At 45.3% G+C, this 18,325-nt stretch overlaps 1 protein-coding gene and 1 long non-coding RNA gene across 3 annotated transcripts in view; one reads left to right on the plus strand and one right to left on the minus strand.

Annotated features, from left to right (window-relative positions):
* Positions 1 to 8,090, minus strand: part of LOC144762867 (uncharacterized) — a 522,764-nt gene extending 514,674 nt beyond the window's left edge. The window contains exon 1 of the long non-coding RNA XR_013596155.1: positions 7,871 to 8,090. This is a non-coding gene — a long non-coding RNA (uncharacterized LOC144762867). The remainder of the gene's footprint in view (positions 1 to 7,870) is intronic.
* The window catches only part of MRAP2 (melanocortin 2 receptor accessory protein 2), a 1,067,096-nt gene that overhangs the window by 372,677 nt on the left and 676,094 nt on the right, over positions 1 to 18,325 (plus strand). The gene's annotated exons all lie outside the window — the stretch shown is intronic.

Below are 18,325 nucleotides of genomic sequence, written 5' to 3' on the forward strand. Positions count from 1 at the left end.
CAGACTTTCCACTCTACACGTATAGGGTTATAACATCTAGGCATGCCACAAGAGTACAGTGGACATGGTTTTGCCCAGAGTACACCTCCAGAGTCTGTGAATGACAATATTACTGGCAAAGTATTGGCAAAGGCAACATGTCTGGTTGCAATAGGAGTATATGCTCTTTGTTGTGTTTACAGTATAATGTTGTGTGATATGTTTGGTTTCATTAACAGCAATCACACATATAAAGCCACTCAGATGTGTACAGAAAATACCCCATTTGACAGACACGCACTGTCACACATAAAATCAGGCAACACACATACAGGCATATGCAGACACAGGTGAGTGTTGGTTGGATTCGTGGATTGGATTCATGGCTGTTGGGTAGTATGCAAAGATAAATAGCTGGTTGTGTGGCTGTGGGTGCACACGAGGGAGGGTGTGTTGAAGGATGCACATTGCTATGTCACAGGATGGATGGAGATCTGTGTGGATGGATGTGTGCTTAGATGAGGGTGGATTAAGAATGCATGGAGATGCGTGGATGGACATAAGCAGGAGTAAGTAGGAGTAGGTGTAATTAGGAATAAAAAAAGAGTTGTAGAAATAGTTGTAACTAGGAACCATCAGGTGTTAGGGGTGTATAGGAAGAAGTTAAAGTGTATTGAAGTAGGAATAAATAGAAATATTCAGAAGTAGTGGTACTGATAGGCGTAAGTAGATGTAAGAAAAGGGGTATGTAGGAGTAGGTAGATTAAGTGTAGGCATAAGGAGACATTTATGAGTATGTAAGAGGAAGTAGTAGCTAAAGTAGGAGTAAGAAATCAGGCATACAGGCACCCATATACATACACACAATGCCCAGACTTAAAATACAAGTGAGCAGAAGTACATAGAAGAAGGAACTATCAGGAGAAAGAGTTAGGAGTAGGTATAATTAAGTAAGAGTAGGTAGAAGAGTACGTAGAAAGGAGGAGTCAGTGGCAGTGACTAGGAGTAAGTACATAGAAATAAGTAGAAGTATGTAGCCTAGCCACACTATCCTACAATGGAGTAAAGAAAGTTCTATGGAGAAGCCCAAAGTATTAAAACAAAACAAAACAACACTCTCTAAACATCAGTAAGCATCAAAGCCGCGGACTTCACACTTTATCAAGGCTATTGCGGTTACGGTAGGAACATAATGATGCAGGCGGTGTACGCAGCAGAACCTCAGAAAACTTACTTTTGGGGCACCATTGGTGCAGCCTTTCCTAGGGAGTTAACAATGCTTGGAAAAGTAAAAATGTATTGACTCCACAATAGTGTTTTCGATCCAAAACACATGGGTGCAGGAATCATACTATACAGACTTCCTCAGATTTTGGAGTTGTGGGGACGAAGGGCATAATACCCACTTCAGATTGTGAAGTGGAAACTGATTTTAAACAGTGGTAGACAGAACATGCCTCCCTCTGTGAAATAGCTGTAACCTGAGGATCAAGCTCTCTATTGTATTAACTGATTAATTGCTGTTATTGACGCTTCGAGTCTCTCTTAAAATCGCTCTACTTGTCAAGTTAGGCAAACAGTAGATAAGTGAAGGCAGGATATGTTATTTTATGTACATATTGGTTAGGACTTCAGAAAAAGACAATTTTAGAAAAGGCTTAACATCTCAGTGACAAAGAGGATGATGAAACATGCAAAAAGGTCTCAGAGCCCCCACAGAGCTTGCCTCTGCAGCATGATCTGGGTCAATCACGTTCTGTCATTGAGTTTGAGCTGCAGTGTCTGTGGAAACACTACAAAAAGAAACGCAAACCTTTAAGTATTATGACTACAATGAAGAATATATGTCTTTGTAGCATCAATTTGATTTAAGGGATAATATGTGTATTTATTAAACTCTGTATACTAACACTAATTGAGTTATTACATTCCCTGAATACAACAACAGAAAGCATCCACCTTTGACATTAAATGGAAGCCAGAAAGATGTAACCCTACAGTTTCTGAACTGTACAGTATACAGTCCTGCACTCAAATTACTGCTTCCCCGCTTAATCAAATTGTGCAATCCATGGTTCATTGATTTACTTCACTATGTATGATCTTCTAAACCACCCAGTTCGACAGCATATAAAATGAATTCCCTACAGGATATGCACTCTACAAAAACCGCACATTTATGGTTAACATAAAATAATCTTGCTTCACTTGGTTTGGGAGGGAAAAGGCCCCTGCATGGTGATCGACTTGAGTTCTATTCTGAGTGCCCCAGCTGCATGTATATCTGGACCCCTGGTTTGTGGTTTTGGGTGAACTCGGATCATGCATTTGTGCCATGATTTAGGTGACTCATGGTGAGGGGCACTCGAGGGGACCGAGATTGGTCCACCTAGTGCTATCCTCGTAGTTGGTAAGGGGCTTCCAAGTGGCACAAGGATGGTGGTGGCAGCATAACTGTTTTTAGTTTCATAATATTGTAAAGGCTTTTTTACCTGGGTCATTAGAGTGCCTCCTACCGGCCCACTCATGTAATGTTGTGCTGCTGTGTACTAAACTCACTTTTGGTCTACATGATGGCTGTATGTAGCATCAGGCAGCGTTATACTTGTATCCGTGCTGTGTTGTATGTGTGTCTATGCGTGGTACATAACATTGAGGCCTATGGGTTCCATTTGAGAAGCCCGGGCCTGCAAAGGCTAGTTTGAGGTGAGGACTGCAACTCTTAATAGGAGCTAGGGATTACTGACATTCTTGAGGGCTGGGATGGGAGCATCCACACTGGAGGAAGGTGAGCAGAGCATCCTCTGTGCTTTTCAAATGTCTCTTCAAGAAGAATTACTGGCCAGTGTGAACTGGGCTCATTATCAGGCAAGATGGTGGGTCTGATAAGATTGGCACTGTAGGACCTGGGAATCAAAATAGAGGGAAAGGCGTAGGCATATTTCAGTAGAAGGTGACAGCCAGATGTTATCCCCGGTTACTCCCTCAGCCTATGTTGTGGTTCAATTGGAATCGTAGACACTCCTGCTGAGGTAGACTGTCCCTTTGACAAAGGTCAAGGCAGAAGAGAGGGCACTTCAAAGGAGTCGACACCCACAACATGAATTACAAAGGACCAGAAACTAAATCACATCTATGTCTGGAAATGGACTATACAAGTGGGAGCATGACTCCCACAAGCTGCTCATCAGTGTGGAAAGAACATTACCAAGACCTTGAGCTGCTGCAACTAGGACTCAGGATCAAGACCTGCTAGTTTTCCTGCAAAAGAGAGATGCCAACCCCCAGAAAGTCAAGACCACTTGCTGTGAGTCTGGAGCCACAGCCTACTGCCTGCCTGCTGCGACCAGCAGATTCTTTGAAGAGGAGAGCATCTCCACTGAGCGAGACCCAGTAGGGAACTTGTGGTGTGGATCCAGGTGAGTGTTAAATATCTTGTTGGGACCACAGCAAGAGTGTTAGCAATCAGTCCCTCTGTGGAGAGTCAGTGACTATAAAGTTTAGGGCCTTCACTCTTGTTGTTGAAAGTAACCCTGGGAGGTGAACTCCACTCTGTTCGCAGAGTTTGTAGAGTTTTCTGCATTCCACAGTGCACCCAGAGTTCCCTAACACTCCACTCCATGAAGCAGAGCAGAGTTTTTTTCATCACTCGTGCTCATCAGAGACAAGTTGGCGAGCGCAACTGGGCAAAGTCTACCTCCCAGCAAGATTTTTCCTTGCTCGTGCTCGCCAAGGTCTTGTTCGCAAGTGCGAACGAGGAAAATCAACCTCCTGCCAATATTTATCACCACGGGTGGTGGGATTTCTCACTGCGAGTTGTTACAGGAGGTTGCAACCCCTCGGGTTGAGAAACTTTCCGTTCGTGTTGGGAAAGCTGCTGCTTGAGTAGAAAATATACACAAGCAGCAGAAAGCAAGCTACGCCTTCTTGCACTGCACATGGTGCTGTTTGTGATGATTTTAAAGCACGGGCAAACATCGGGTGCTCAAAATCACAGCAAACTGCATTACCCTAAAGCCCTCGGCTGCACGCGGAACCCCGCCCAGGCTTAGTTGAAAGTTGGCGACCCTCATATGCAAGACGAGGGCCACCATGAAGGTTAGGGCTGTTGCCCTTATTGGATTGGTCAGTGACCCCCTAATGTCAAGTGCGGGCCACTGAGAAATTCAGGAATGTAACCATGGAACATCATGCCAAGTGGATCCCTGACGAAGGATCAACCAAGAGTGATGTGACCTAGAAACCACCACCAACAGTAATACTTACTGAAAGAAAAGAAAACTACAGGGGAGTTGTCCAACTGCCTGCAGCCCAACCAGCGACTGTGGTAGCCCCCACATGTTATCTGGAGGAGACTGGGAGATGACCCATTCCCCCCCATCGCAAGGCCAGAGCTCGAGAAGATGTGCCTTGGTCCTCCCTGACTGCCCTGGGTATGGTAAGAGGTTATAGGCCTTCCCTGGACTTGCACAAACTCAAAGCTCAATGTGACTCTTAAGGCCAGAGAGCACTTTGTCATATGATGACTAGCATGGACCATATCTGAATGTCACCTCCATTAGTGAATGGGGGCTAACCAGACTCATTAGAAAGGAAGAGGAGACGTGTGGACACTGCCCAGGACTCCACTACTGCATCGATCTTATGAGAATGAGGATATTTAGTGTGCTGTTGATATACTTAGGGTGCTTGCATTAAATACTACTTTTCCTATAAAAGCAAGTATTTGACTGGACAATCAGCGTACTGGGGTTACTGTTCATATTATGAGTCTTGCATCTGGGTATGCTTTGCACCTATCTTTCCCAAGAAGCCTTGGACTGCTCAACCGACTATACCACTAAGAAATAAGTGCTGAAGCGGTATTACCTGGCCCAGCTTTTCAGACCCATAGCAGGTCAGGCCCTTGTCAACAGAAGTAAAAATTCACAACCCCCACTTTAGGCCCAGTAAACTCTGCCTGCCCTGTGGCCCTCAAAAAGGGGATTTGGTCTGTTTGAGACTGTTGCAAGAGTGTGGGTCATCAGTCCTTATAGTGGAAAGTCAGCAACCCTTGCTTATCAGCTGGAGGCCATTGTGAAGCGTAGGGCCATTACTGTTGCCGTTGAAAGTCCGTGACCCTTATATGGCTGGTGGGGGCTACTGCGAAGCTTAGGGCAGTCGCCCTTGCTGCTGAAAGTCCATGACCCCAGTATGCTAAAGTTAGGGCACCATGAAGTTGTGAGCCGTAGGCCTTGCTGGAGTAAGTCAGTGACCCTCATTTGCCAGGTGCGGGTCACTAAGACGGTTAGGGCCATTACCCTGGAACACCGTGCCAGTGGATCCCTGAAGAAGGATGCACTAAGAGTGACCTGACCTAAAGAGAACCATGCATACATACACACTTACAAAAAGAAATAAAAGGAAGCCACGTTGGAGTCATCCAACTGCTGCGGGCTATCAAGATACTGTGGCAGCCCCAACACATCATCTTGAGGAGACCGTGAGATGCATCGCCAGGACTAAGCATGAGAAGATGGACCCCAGTTCTCGCTTAACTTGCTCTGTGCCCTTTGTCTGGTAAGAGTGTTTTAGCCTTCAGGCCTTAATAGGAGTTGCACAAACTCAAAGCTCAAATTGACTGTTAAGGCCAGAACAGGAATTTGTCATGTGGTGACTGGAAAGGGCCACATCTAAAAGTGACGGGTATTACCGAATGTGGACAAACCACACACAATGGAAGGGAAGAAACGACAGGAGGAGGGTGCTGCAGTGTCATGCTCTATCCCAGACACATACCAAGTCTTTCCTCTAATGCATTTTTCAGCATTTCTGTGTATGTACATCACCTTTAACTTCTAGGTTACCCCTATCTCCAGTACCAGGAGTTAATACTTTTGGTGAATTGATTCTAGTAGGGACCCTGCATTTGCAATTGGCTCTCCAGAAAGCAGAAGCTGAGCAGGAGATGGTAACAGAGTTTGAGGTGGAGAAAAGGAGGGTACTTCACCAAGAACAAAGAGAGAGGAAGAAGGAATTAGCCTGTGAAGAGAAATTAAGAGGGAATAAATAGAACTATTGATCAAGACAAAGAGAAGTTTCGGATGGCAGCAGGAACCACTCCATGTAGGGGAAGGGACTCCACCTCCAGTTCAGGCCAGGTAGTGACCAACATTCCATGAGCGTTTATCCGCATGTATGCGGATAGTCAGGAATTTTGGAGTGGTTTGGAATCATTGAGGTAAATTGTAAGGCATACAGTGGCAGCCCTCAGTTAAGGCAGAGGAGCATTGCTGCCCCTGCCAGCAGATGCAGAACTCGAAAAATAAAATGATAATAAAACAGGTTTATTATCATTTTATTTTTATTTGCAGGGCTGAGTCTTGGGGGTGAGATCATTTTGATGACTCATGGAGGGGTGGTGGGTACTGCTACAAGCGTACATGTGGGTTTGGTTGGACGGCCAAAATTATATGTTTACTGAGGTGTCTCCAACCCGAGCTCTGTTACCCGGTTGGAGACAGGAGGCACGGGCTCCCATTCTCTTTGAGAACACAAATCAAAAGATGAATGTGCATATCAATATTTACCTCAGAGAAATGTGTGCATGTCGGACTGGCCACTTGCCAGGAGTAATGCGAATCAAAGCAAAGTCAACACCTAAAATACCAAGTCATTCAAACATTGCCCTAAAATTACACTAAAGGTGAACAGTTGCTCCAGACCTTTTATTATCAACAGTGGTACATTGATAAACATTATGCCAGAGGCTAAATACTATGAAATGTCTCCCATGACCCGTCTCACACCGTCGAAGACTAAAGTGAAGACATGGCTGCTTCAACGACATTACAAAGCCAAGGTTCCTTTATAGCAACCATGAAACACAAGAAAACAAAAGTACAAGCACCAATTACCATATTACAAGGTACATCATCAAGTGCCTGTTTACTAAGCTTCAATACTGCTGCTGATATGGGACTGATATTGGTAAACTAAAACATGAGATAGTGAATCAGTTTCCATCATTATTACATGCATTAGGAAAACCTAAGATAATGAAAATGCAACTGCATAATAATGAGGACACACATCCGGTTGTTCAGAGACATTGTGGAATTACATTTCATTTATGGGATGCTTTTGAAAAATATCTTAAGACACTGCTATAGCATGATATTATTTATCATTTTACTGGCTCAACACTATGGTGTTCACCCATAGTAATAGTGCCCAAAAAGGAAAGTGGAGGTACAGTGTGCATCTGTGCGCCAAGCTAACAAAGTAATTGAAAGAGAATAGCATCCAGGTCCACACTTTTTCTGATAGGATCACTCAGCTGGATGGTGCCAAATTCTGTCCCCGACTTGATATGCGCAAAGGGTATCATCAATTGGATCGAGAAGAAAATTGCAGGTACAATACTACCTTTTCTATGGGGAACATCCTTTACAACGCAACGTTTACAACGAAGTACCTTTACGACGCAACCATTACAACGCAACTTTTACAACGTCTTGCGCTGGGGGGCGCTCTAGGATAGGGAATAGTTTCCAACACCTTCCCTACTATCCAGGGGACTGGAGTTGGAATAGTAAATTAAACTATTCACTATCCAGCGCCCCCCAACGCAAGTCGTTTTAACGACTTGTGTTGTAAAACTTGCTTCGTAAAGGCATGCGTTGTAATAGCATGCGTTGTAACGTCATACATCCCTTTTCTACACATGTTGGTTTGTTCAGATATAAACGTAGCTTTGGAGTAACATTGGCTGCTGAACTGTTTCAGTACATCATTGGACACATAATTCAGCCTGTCACGCATGCTTTCAAAAACAGTGACAATCTAGTAGCCCTTGGGTCACAAGCAAGGAACTTGATAAATCTCTTATACAAATGTACTTTCTACTTACTGAAGCAGGTCTCACTTTGAATGCAGAAAAATATGTTTTCCACAAAACAAAGCTCAGATTCTTTGGTCATATTTTCTCTGATGGGGGAATGACTCCAGATCCAGCCAAAGTAGAGGCTTTGTCTACCACCGATACCCCACAAAATGTATGTTCTTTCTTGAGATGGCAGTTAATACTCCAGATGCATCCATGATTTTGTCACAGTAATTGCCCCATTGAGAAACCTAAGAAATAATAAGTGCAACCTTTAAAGGGTCACGCGAATGCTAATAAAGTTTCAAGAAAATCAAACACACAAATGAGAATGCCACTGAAATGACCTACTATGATCAAAAGCTACAAACAGAAGTTGTTGTTGATCCAAGTCCGGTAGGGTTGGGAGTGATCCTTGCCAAACATAGTGTACATCCAAATGCACAAAGGCATATTGTGTCCTAAGCCTGCATTGGGATGAGTAGCACTATAAAACAAATATAACAAAGATAGTGGTATTTAAATTGTTTTGTGCAAATACTAGGACACACCAACACAACTGACATTCTTATAGAGCTTGCATATTTCTTATATACAGGGACTGAACAAAGTGAAAACCATGCCTCTCTTAAGTAATGGGGAAGTATTAACAAGTTGTGTGCCTGTGTTCCCCTTCTATTGCATTTGCATCTAGGTATGAGGCTTCAGATGGCTCCCGCCCAGGATACTCATAGACAATGAGGACTGATGGCCCCTTGACTTCATCCTTTGTTTGGGGCTCATGTGGGATCTAATACAACAAAGCCCTGATGCCCCTGCACGTTGCTGCTCGGAAGAAAAGCAGACAACATGCGGTTGCTGCTGACAGTGTCCCGGTGCCTAAAATAACTCTGGGATGAGCTCAGCATATTTCAGTGGGGCTCAGCTTCTTGGTAGGGTGGATGGAATCCACCCTGTGAAAATAGTGGGTGTACCTCTGACTTTTTACCTGAAACCTATACTATGAAACAACAGTGTGATGTTCTAGGAAGAAACGCAAATATTGACTTTAGAAACTCCAAAGATATAGGAAGGATAAAAATGGGCAACTCTATAAAAAGCAGCAAGACAATGGCAAAGCCAATAGGTCGTGCTTATCAATGAAAGTACCTTTTGTGTCATTGATTGGGTTAGGCAATAAGTAAATCAACATACATTCATTCTCTCCCTCACCATTCCACTCATGCAAGCATTGACTCATACGTGCCTGCACCCTTTGACACAGCAGCAATACAACACACACAAACTAAATATTTGCAAAACAGATTAAAGGAATATAAGTAGAAAAAGATAACATGCCACCATCTAAATATGGCTGCATATGCAGAGGTATAGTGCATAGTCTATCATTGTTCTAAAGATTCAGCATGTCCGCCATATTTAGAACCAATGTGTGGCCATCTTAGAAAGGTAAAACAATTATACACCATGGATAAAAGCACCTCCTTGTTTGCAGGAAGTGGACATGTGGGTTGTGGTGCACTGAAGATAAAATGAGCAACATATAATGGGGGGAAGTAAAGAAATAAAAGGGGAACTATAAAAAAGTAGAAAATTGAAAATGAAATGACAGGCCAACCAACCTTGACAGTGATGCGCACACATTTTCAGGAGGATGTGCTATGTGATCAAAAAAGCTGTCATTCACAGGGCAAGAGAGCTAATGACTTATGTGGACTGAACCATTACTCCATGCAGCATGCTGCCATATATAGAAAAAGAAGAATGTAAATGATACACAGATAGGCCAGTAACAGAACAGATCTGACCCAAAGGGCCTCTATGTATTTGTATGGATATATAAATATATATATTAATGTTTCTATTATTTAATGATTTTATTAATTACAAGATCATGGCAGACAGCTAAAAAAAGATTATAGCAAAAATTGCTTTTTTGTTTTTACTTAAAGTGCTTTATTTCGGCAGCGTACCATAAAAGTATGCATAGTACCAAAGCAACATAACACATCAAAAGGTTATAAAAAGTATTGCTCAATAAGTTTGCAGCCAAGTTAAAAACATGAATAAATTATTAAAAACTAACATTTGATCAATATTCTGGTGCATAACACAAGCAAAAGAATGATTTAGAAAAACATCAAAACATTTTAACCATACAATGCTGAGAAAATCTCCTACGATATCCTGAAGCTCGATTTTCATGGAATTTAAGTTTTAATTTAAAGTTGCTGCACCATGATTCTCCCTAGCAACAGCTCGTTTGGATCTGCATCTATATGTGATTATAAGAAAGAACTCGTGCGAGACAACATATTCAAATCTTATAAAAATCTAGCATAACCCTAAATTCCATGGTGTGCAATTCTAATTTGGTGTATTTACACCCGCCCATGCATTATTTTAATCTGCTATTATGTATAAGTAGTGCCAGATGATTGCACCAATTTGAAGCTAGGGATTCATCTCTTCGCACAGCTTTTGGGTATATCCATACAATAGGCTTTTAGTTGTGGGGGTTTGGTGAATGCTCGTATAACCCAACCGCTATGTAAATACTTGAGCACTGCTCACACAATTGCATCTTTTGTTTCAGCTCACAGCAGCCTAAGAGCGATAACGCACTGTCTCAGACCTAGCTGTCTGCAAATTGGTATGATCCATCTCTTCACGTGGCAGACATAACCTGGGGAAAAAAACACTATGCAGAAATGTCTCAAATGCTTTTAGGCAAACTGGGCATAGAGTATCCAGGCTCACTGCGCCCTTCCATTTTTGGAAGAACATAAGCACGGGGAGTGTACTCAACTGAAATTGAATGTACAAACTCCTGGCTAATGGTGCGGAGACAAAATCCAGAAATACTTCGAACCTGCTGTTGCACTAAAAGTCCATGAAGTCAGCAGTGACGCAACCTATTTTTTTATTTCACACCTCTAAGCCCCATATGTATGTCCAGTACTGTTCTTGTAGCTGAGCCCTTGTGGGCTGAGTCCTTGGGGCCTCCTGTCCCCAATAGATTTCCAGGCCCAGCCTAATGAGAGTTAGCTTAACGAAAGAAAGCCAATAGATCTTCCCAACCTTATCCTGAGCCGCTATCTCACTAAAGGCTTGGTAGTAGCTGTCCAGGACTGGAGTTGACCTCAGTCTACACCAGTAGGCGATCGGTCTAAATCCAGCCTTGCTTGTGATTGGTTTTACACCAGTACCCTAAAGCATTGGTCGTATGGGCATGCTCACAGGGGGCCTCATTTATGAGGCCTTGCGTGAGTTTTGCGCTTCCGATGCGTCACTTTTTGTGACACATCGGCGGCGTAAAACTTGCCTCCTGATGCGCACTATTTACAAAGTGCGCATCAGGTATAATGTATGCAAAGGGGGCGTTCACACGCAAAAAGCCTCACGCAAAAAGCCTCGTAACAGTGACGCAGTGAAATCTATGAGATTTCACTGCGTCACTTTTAGGACGCTGTTGCGTCAAAGTCCTGCGCCTGCCTCACAGCAGCCTCACAGCAGGCCTCACAGCAGGCGTAAGACTGACGCAAGCCCTTTCACATGGGGCTTTCCCCATGTGAAAGGACGCATTGCTGGAGTTGCGTCACTTTTGTGACACACCCCAGCAATGCGTGACTTTTGCGCTCAGAAATACTGACGTATCTGTAACTCCTTGCGACATGATGCGTCATATTATAAATGATACAATCATGTCGCAGGGAGAGCGCAGTGAAAAGTGACGCATCGCTGCTTTCACGCAGCGATGCGTCACTTTTTTATAAATAAGGCCCAGGGAGTCTTAGGAGTGATCTTAAAAAACTGTTTTCAGCTGTTGCCAAGAGCACAAGCCCCAAATGGCCCCACACTTCCCCTTAATACAGGGCGCTCCCTACTGTTTTTGCTTGGTAGATGTTGAGGGCTGGTGAAACCTTCCTTTTTTTTGGTGGAGTCGGATAATCTTAGTACCCCTGAAGCATAGTGAGTCAAGCTGAGAGCTCTCTTCCTGATTTGAGGGAGCCAAGACATATTGGAGGAGAGCCTGATACCCAGGGAATCAAATTCGGACACCCTTTCCAGGTTAGCATCTTCTAGTGTAATCAGCCCTCTAAAGGAACTATGGGGATTGATAACCATACATTTGTTTTTTCCCAGGTTAACTATTAAATCTCTATCATTACAGAAATCGTCAAACTGGTTCATCAAAGCCTATGCCCATCGGGTACTTGGATAACAACAAGGTATAATCTGAAAAAAGCAGAATTGGAATTCTACAACCAGCTAGCAGAGGTGCATCTACCCTACACTGCCCCATGACAGCCACAACATCATTCAAAGATAGTACGTAAAGGGTTGGTGCTAATACAAAGCCATGCGCACCCAAGGCGTGATATTAATCTGGTATGTGAGCTCTCCTTGATACCCCCACTGCACCTACACAAAAGTATCTGAATGCAGGTGCATGAGAATATCAAGAAGTGGAGCATGATCCCCATATCCCTAGCGTTTTCCACAACCTATCTCTAGGGACTAAATCAAAGGAATTTTTTTAAGTCCATAAAAATAAATGGTGTTCCTTCAGGATAACCACTGTTTTCCAATAGATACACATACATCTAGGGATCTGGGGGCATATTACCAAGCAATAGCGATAAATATTGCTATTGCTTGGTTAGAGACAAAATTTTACCGCAGAGCTGCGGCGATTTTGATCGCAGATGAACCTTGGTATTACCAAGGTTTATCGCAAATGCGATAAAAAACGGCCGCAATGCATGAATATCGCTGAAAAGTCAGCGATATTCATGCATTACCGAGCTAATGCTCTTAGCCATGTTATCCACCTCCCATTGGATAATATGGCTAAGAACTGCTCAGGGGCAGGTGTTAGCTTTTGGAGATATTCGCGCTTAGCGCGAATATCTCCAAAAGTTGGTAATAGGAGATAGCGATGTTAGCGACTGTTTCCAGTCGCTAACATCTTGGCACGCCCACTTTGCATGTCATTAGTGATAAATATCACTGACATGCTAAGTGGGGCCCAAGATGGTCGCTATCTCCTACTAGCTGTCGCTAACTGGTGTTAGCGACAGCTAGGTAATAGGGAGATAATTTTATCTCCGCTTTCTTGGCTTTTAAAGCCAAAAAAGCGTAGATAAACCCCCTTGATAATATGCCCCCGGGTCTATAGTGGTCACTGCCTTCCTAAACCCTGCCTGGAAACTGTATAGGGCACCTGTCTGTTCAATCCAAGTGGGAAATGAAGAAAAGGATCTGCCCTGCAAATATTTTTTGAGAAGCATCTATAAGTCTAATTGACCTGTAATTAAGTGGAGTATCCTTGTCCTACTTGTGAATGGGCACTGTTTCGGTAGCTTTCCAAGAATGTGGTGTTTCTGCACCCCCTGGGATTGCCTGGGTGAGTTTGTTCAAATACTCTGCCCATTTGTCACTACATACAATGAAGAGATACTCAGGGATTCTGTCCGGTCCGGCCCTGCACCTTTCCTGGGGAAAGTACTCCTGACTGCACTCTTGGCTGTCTCTGCGCTTATGCTAGGGGCAAGTTCTGGGGCAGGCCTCCTTGAGTTTGACGTGTCTGGAGTACAACACACCACCTCCTCTGATGTATCACAGATTGTTGTGAAATGTTCCCACAACATCTGGGGCTGGATGTGATTGGACAAAGTGGTGTGGGGTGTGCATATACAATTACCCACTAATTTCCCAAACATTTGAGAATCCTTGGAGCTGCATTATAGATAAGATCCCATAGAAGGGAATCCCACTGTCTTTGGCTTTGGGCCTTCTGCTGCATTTCTTTATACTTTGGGTGGCTGAGTGGGCTAAAGAATGGTGATGGATTAAACCCAGATCAGTTGACTGGGGGTGAGTGTTTGATTTGCTCAAACGCTCCGTCCATCATCCCCTTTTGTATCGCTTTGTTCGCCCTAAGTGTGGCAGGGTATGCTCAGACGTGAGTCCCTTGCTCACTTGGCCACTGGATTCAAGATAGCCTGGCTGATGAGGATTATGAATCCGAAACCGGTCCCAGGATGTTTGTTTCCGGTCGAGGGAAGACATGGCTTGGCAGTTCGGGCTGGACTGTTCCCATGAGGCACAGGGCCAGACTGATTTGCATATGGCCATGCCTGAACTCGGGTGGCTGAGTGGGCTAAAGAATGGTGATGGATTAAACCCAGATCAGTTGACTGGGGGTGAGTGTTTGATTTGCTCAAACGCTCCGTCCATCATCCCCTTTTGTATCGCTTTGTTCGCCCTAAGTGTGGCAGGGTATGCTCAGACGTGAGTCCCTTGCTCACTTGGCCACTGGATTCAAGATAGCCTGGCTGATGAGGATTATGAATCCGAAACCGGTCCCAGGATGCTTGTTCCGGTCCAGGGAAGACATGGCTTGGCAGTTCGGGCTGGACTGGAATGAGGCACAGGGTCAGACTGCTTTGCATATGGCCATGTTTGAACTCGGGTGGCTGAGTGGGCTAAAGAATGGTGATGGATTAAACCCAGATCAGTTGACTGGGGGTGAGTGTTTGATTTGCTCAAATGCTCCGTCCATCATCCCCTTTTGTATCGCTTTCTTTATACTTTGACCATCTAGCCATTATCAAGTCACAATGTCCACTTCTTAGAGCTACCAGTAGATCCCTCTTAGCTATTCTATGGTCCTTATTAAACCAGGAGTCATTAGAGGTAGGATTGGGGTGAACCAGCCTACGTGTATTCTGAAAGTGGTTACTAATCATGGAATACAACTCCTTGTGTTTAGCAAGGACGTCCTGGTTTTTTGTAGAAGAGTTAGGAAGTGTATAAGGCAGTTGAGAATGCCTCATTTATGCTGCCTAAAATCTCAGGCTGAATAACAACTTGGGACCATTTCAGGGTGCATCTGTTGCTAGAAAGACCAATATTTCTGCTGAGAGATAAAGGCGAGGGTTCATGGTATGACGTGATGCCAGCCATCGTACAGTGATTAGTGTTGTTATCGCTATCTGTCCTTGTAACCATCTTAATGTCTACCACAGATCTCCATACGGGAAGCGATACAAGAATGTAATCTACCCTGCTGGTATGTCCCAATCTATTATATGTGAGATACACTTGGAGATCTGATTTAAAGTGGCCATTACAGGCCTGAGGACCACATGCTAGAGTAAGCGGTAACATCAGATAGGCTACCTCTGTGTGTCTCTTACTGAGAGGCATATCCAAAGATGGGATTCCCCATTCCTCTCCCTCACCCCGGACTTCATGTGGGTTGGCCAAGGGCTCATAGTGGCATGTATATCCCCAGCAACAATCAAAGTGTCATAGGATCCAGGGTTTCCCCTGTGTTTTATCAAAGATATTTATTGTCGGTGATTCCCCCGTCCCTTTAATCCCTTTATTGCAACTATTACAAATGTATAGGGTGCACCCCTCCTTCCTAGACAAACAAACAGCTTGAATATCTGGGGAACCAACGTTGATTGCCTTTATGTATGCTTTTTTTTTTTTTTTTTTTTTACACCTTTATTGTACAGAAGGCGCGCACAGATACGGGCCTACAACCCACCGGGCCGGCCACCACAATAAAGAAACATACGAGGCAATACAGGAGAGACAACAGGATTTCTAAATAGCTCATATGAAAGGCAAAGGCAACAAGTCTTTGAGTCGCCATCACGGACAGGATAAACGTAGGTTAATTTTATAATAGAAAAAAGGGTGTCACAGGATAATGTCAATCTGTAAAGTCCAGAGGGCCGTGGTGGGCCGTGAGCAAGCCGAAGTCTCAAATACAGGAAAAGACCAACAGAACAATACATTTTGGCAAAGGCAGAACGTGAGTCCCACATCAAGAACGATCACAATCGCTGCTCAGTACCCACCCACCACTATCAAGGCACATAATAATAAAACAGCAAAAAATACGTGTACAAAACTAAAAGCCCTCCGTTACAACAACCCAAGGGAGGAAAAGAAAATGGGGTGGGGAAAAGGAAAAAAGGGGAGGAAGAGGACATCAAAAAAAGGGGAGGGGGAAAGTGAGGGCGCAGCGTCAGAGCACGCCCCCCACGGCTAACAAAGCACCCAATACTAATTCGGCACATGGAACTAGTGGCAACAGGAGAAATGAATGCGTAGTAAACCGTGACAGCAAACATACCAAAAGGGCCATGCCAGCACAAACACCCCGGGGGGCTACATGCCGAAACCGCGCCACGAAATTAGGGGATACATAAGAGCCATAGAACCAAAAAGAGGAACAGGGAAAGATACAATAAACAGACCCCCCCACCACCCCGCACAGCCCACCCCGCACCCCTGCAGAAGGCTATGGCCTACCCCCGGCAGCGTGCCTGTCGCCCTAATGAGAACCCGAAATATAGAGAAATATAGAAAGAAAGAATCACTTAGATTAAAAAGGGGGGGAAGGGGAAACAGGGAAAAAACAGCGGGAGAGGAGCCACATAATCAAAACCCCTTCAGCTCCCACCCCCCGGCCCGAAAATACTCAGAGCCCACGGGAAGATAATAAACACACGGATAAGCTCCAGGAACGTAAAGACGTATCAAACATAATCATACAATTATGAACGGATCACCCAACCATACCACAAAATAACAGTCCATAGAGGCAAGAGCAGCTCAACCCTGTCCTTGTTTTTCGCAAACTGTAATCGTCCAGCACACCAGGAACCAGATCACATAAAACAGGAGGTGAATAACAGGGAGTCGAATCAAAAATACACTCAAGTTGTAGCGATCGTGACCCGGATGATCCAGAAAGTACAGTAACCACTTCAGGCAAAGCAGGCAAAGTTCCGATGAGAATACGGAGAAAGCCGGTCCAGCGGCACCGTCACAGGATCTTCGTACGGCCATGTGAGGCAAAAGAGGAAAAGGAGACCCATCGAGGTCGGTCCAGACGGGATCCAGCCGGGGAACCTCCGGAGCAGAAGGAGGCACAGGACGAAGAAGGGCAGCGGACCCCCGCACATCCACACCATCAGCAGCCTCCAGGTCCACGACCTCAAGGAAAGTTCCAGCAGCACACAACAGAGATGAAGCCGCACAAACCGAGGGGGGTCCGGCAGGCCCAACAAAGGGACCCCCCTCCAGGATAGCGGTCGGTGCGGTCATGGGTGCCCCCCAGGAGCGCAGGGCGGCGAGGATGTCGCGGAGCGTAGGCTCACCTTTACAGTATTCAGCAAACGTGCCGCGCGGCGGACTCGCATCGCCGGTCCCCGCAAGGCCGAGAATCATGGGGCCGGCCGCCTTCTTAGAAGCCCGGCGGGGCCGCTGCAAACACCGACCCCCGCCCGGATATCAGCGGGGCAAAATAGGACACCGGCAACCACCAGCGGAAGTGCCACCAGGGCAGGAAGGGGAGCCACCAGAAGAAGGTGATGCGCCGGCACCCCACACGCCGCCGGCACCGTTCTCCGAGTCCGGGCGGAGGACCTCAAAATGGCCGGGCCGGAGAACAAAGGGGAGACGAGCCAGATGTACGGTTAACCCCGTCCATGGAAGTCAGCTCCCCAACACCAGGCCGCAGGACCGCCGGACCAGGCCCGGGAGGCCGCAATCGGTCAATTAGCACATCGGCCCCTCCGACCGACTCCACACCACCACCAAGGGCCGGCCACCGCGCCCCGTCCAGCCCGGGCGCCGCCAAGGAGTGCCAGGCCCGGCCGCTCCGGAGGCCCCGAAGCAGACAGGGGCGTAACTCAGGATCCGTGACACCCAGGAATCACCGGAGCAAACGGTAAGTGCCTGTGAGTTATCGTCGTTCCACTGCACATCGTGGAATACTTCCCGGGGCAGGATAAAGGACAGGATATTTGTTGCAGACAGGAGAGTGATCGGAGCCGAGCTAAAACGCGGCCATCTCGGACGCGAGCTTGGCTCCTCCCCCTATGTATGCTTTAATTGAAAGCAAAACACATATTAATAAGCCCCGAGAGGGCCAGCCACTGCCTATGTGTTGTGCTGGAATGCTAAAGCTCAAATAAACCACCCTATGAGCTGGTTCCATACACCATGTCTCCTAAAATAGACACACATCAGTTTTGTCCATCAACTTGCCACAATCCGGATCACCCAATTATTTTTATTTTGCAATTTTGTTGACGACCTATTTATTTCATAGCAATGTATTATTAACAACGTAGTTTATGTTTAAAAAAAGGGATTTTAGGATTATAAAAACTCCTTACCTTTTCTGCGGCGTCCCTCTTCCTCCATCGCGATTTCTGCATGAAAACTGTGCAAGCACGTGCCCCCGCGCATGAGCAGTTTTCACGAGGAAGTCGCGATGGAGGAAGAGGGACGCCGCAGATAGGGTAAGGAATTTTTATAGTCTCAAAATCACTTTTTTAAAATATAAGCTACATTGTTAATAGCACGGGCGGGACGCCAACTCCACTCCGCTGCGAGTGTGTGGGGATTTGCCTGCTCCTCCTACTTCACGCAACAGGCAAAATTCCG

Source organism: Lissotriton helveticus, chromosome 6 (genome assembly GCF_964261635.1).
Source record: "Lissotriton helveticus chromosome 6, aLisHel1.1, whole genome shotgun sequence".
In the NCBI taxonomy this organism is placed as follows: Eukaryota; Metazoa; Chordata; class Amphibia; order Caudata; family Salamandridae; genus Lissotriton; species Lissotriton helveticus.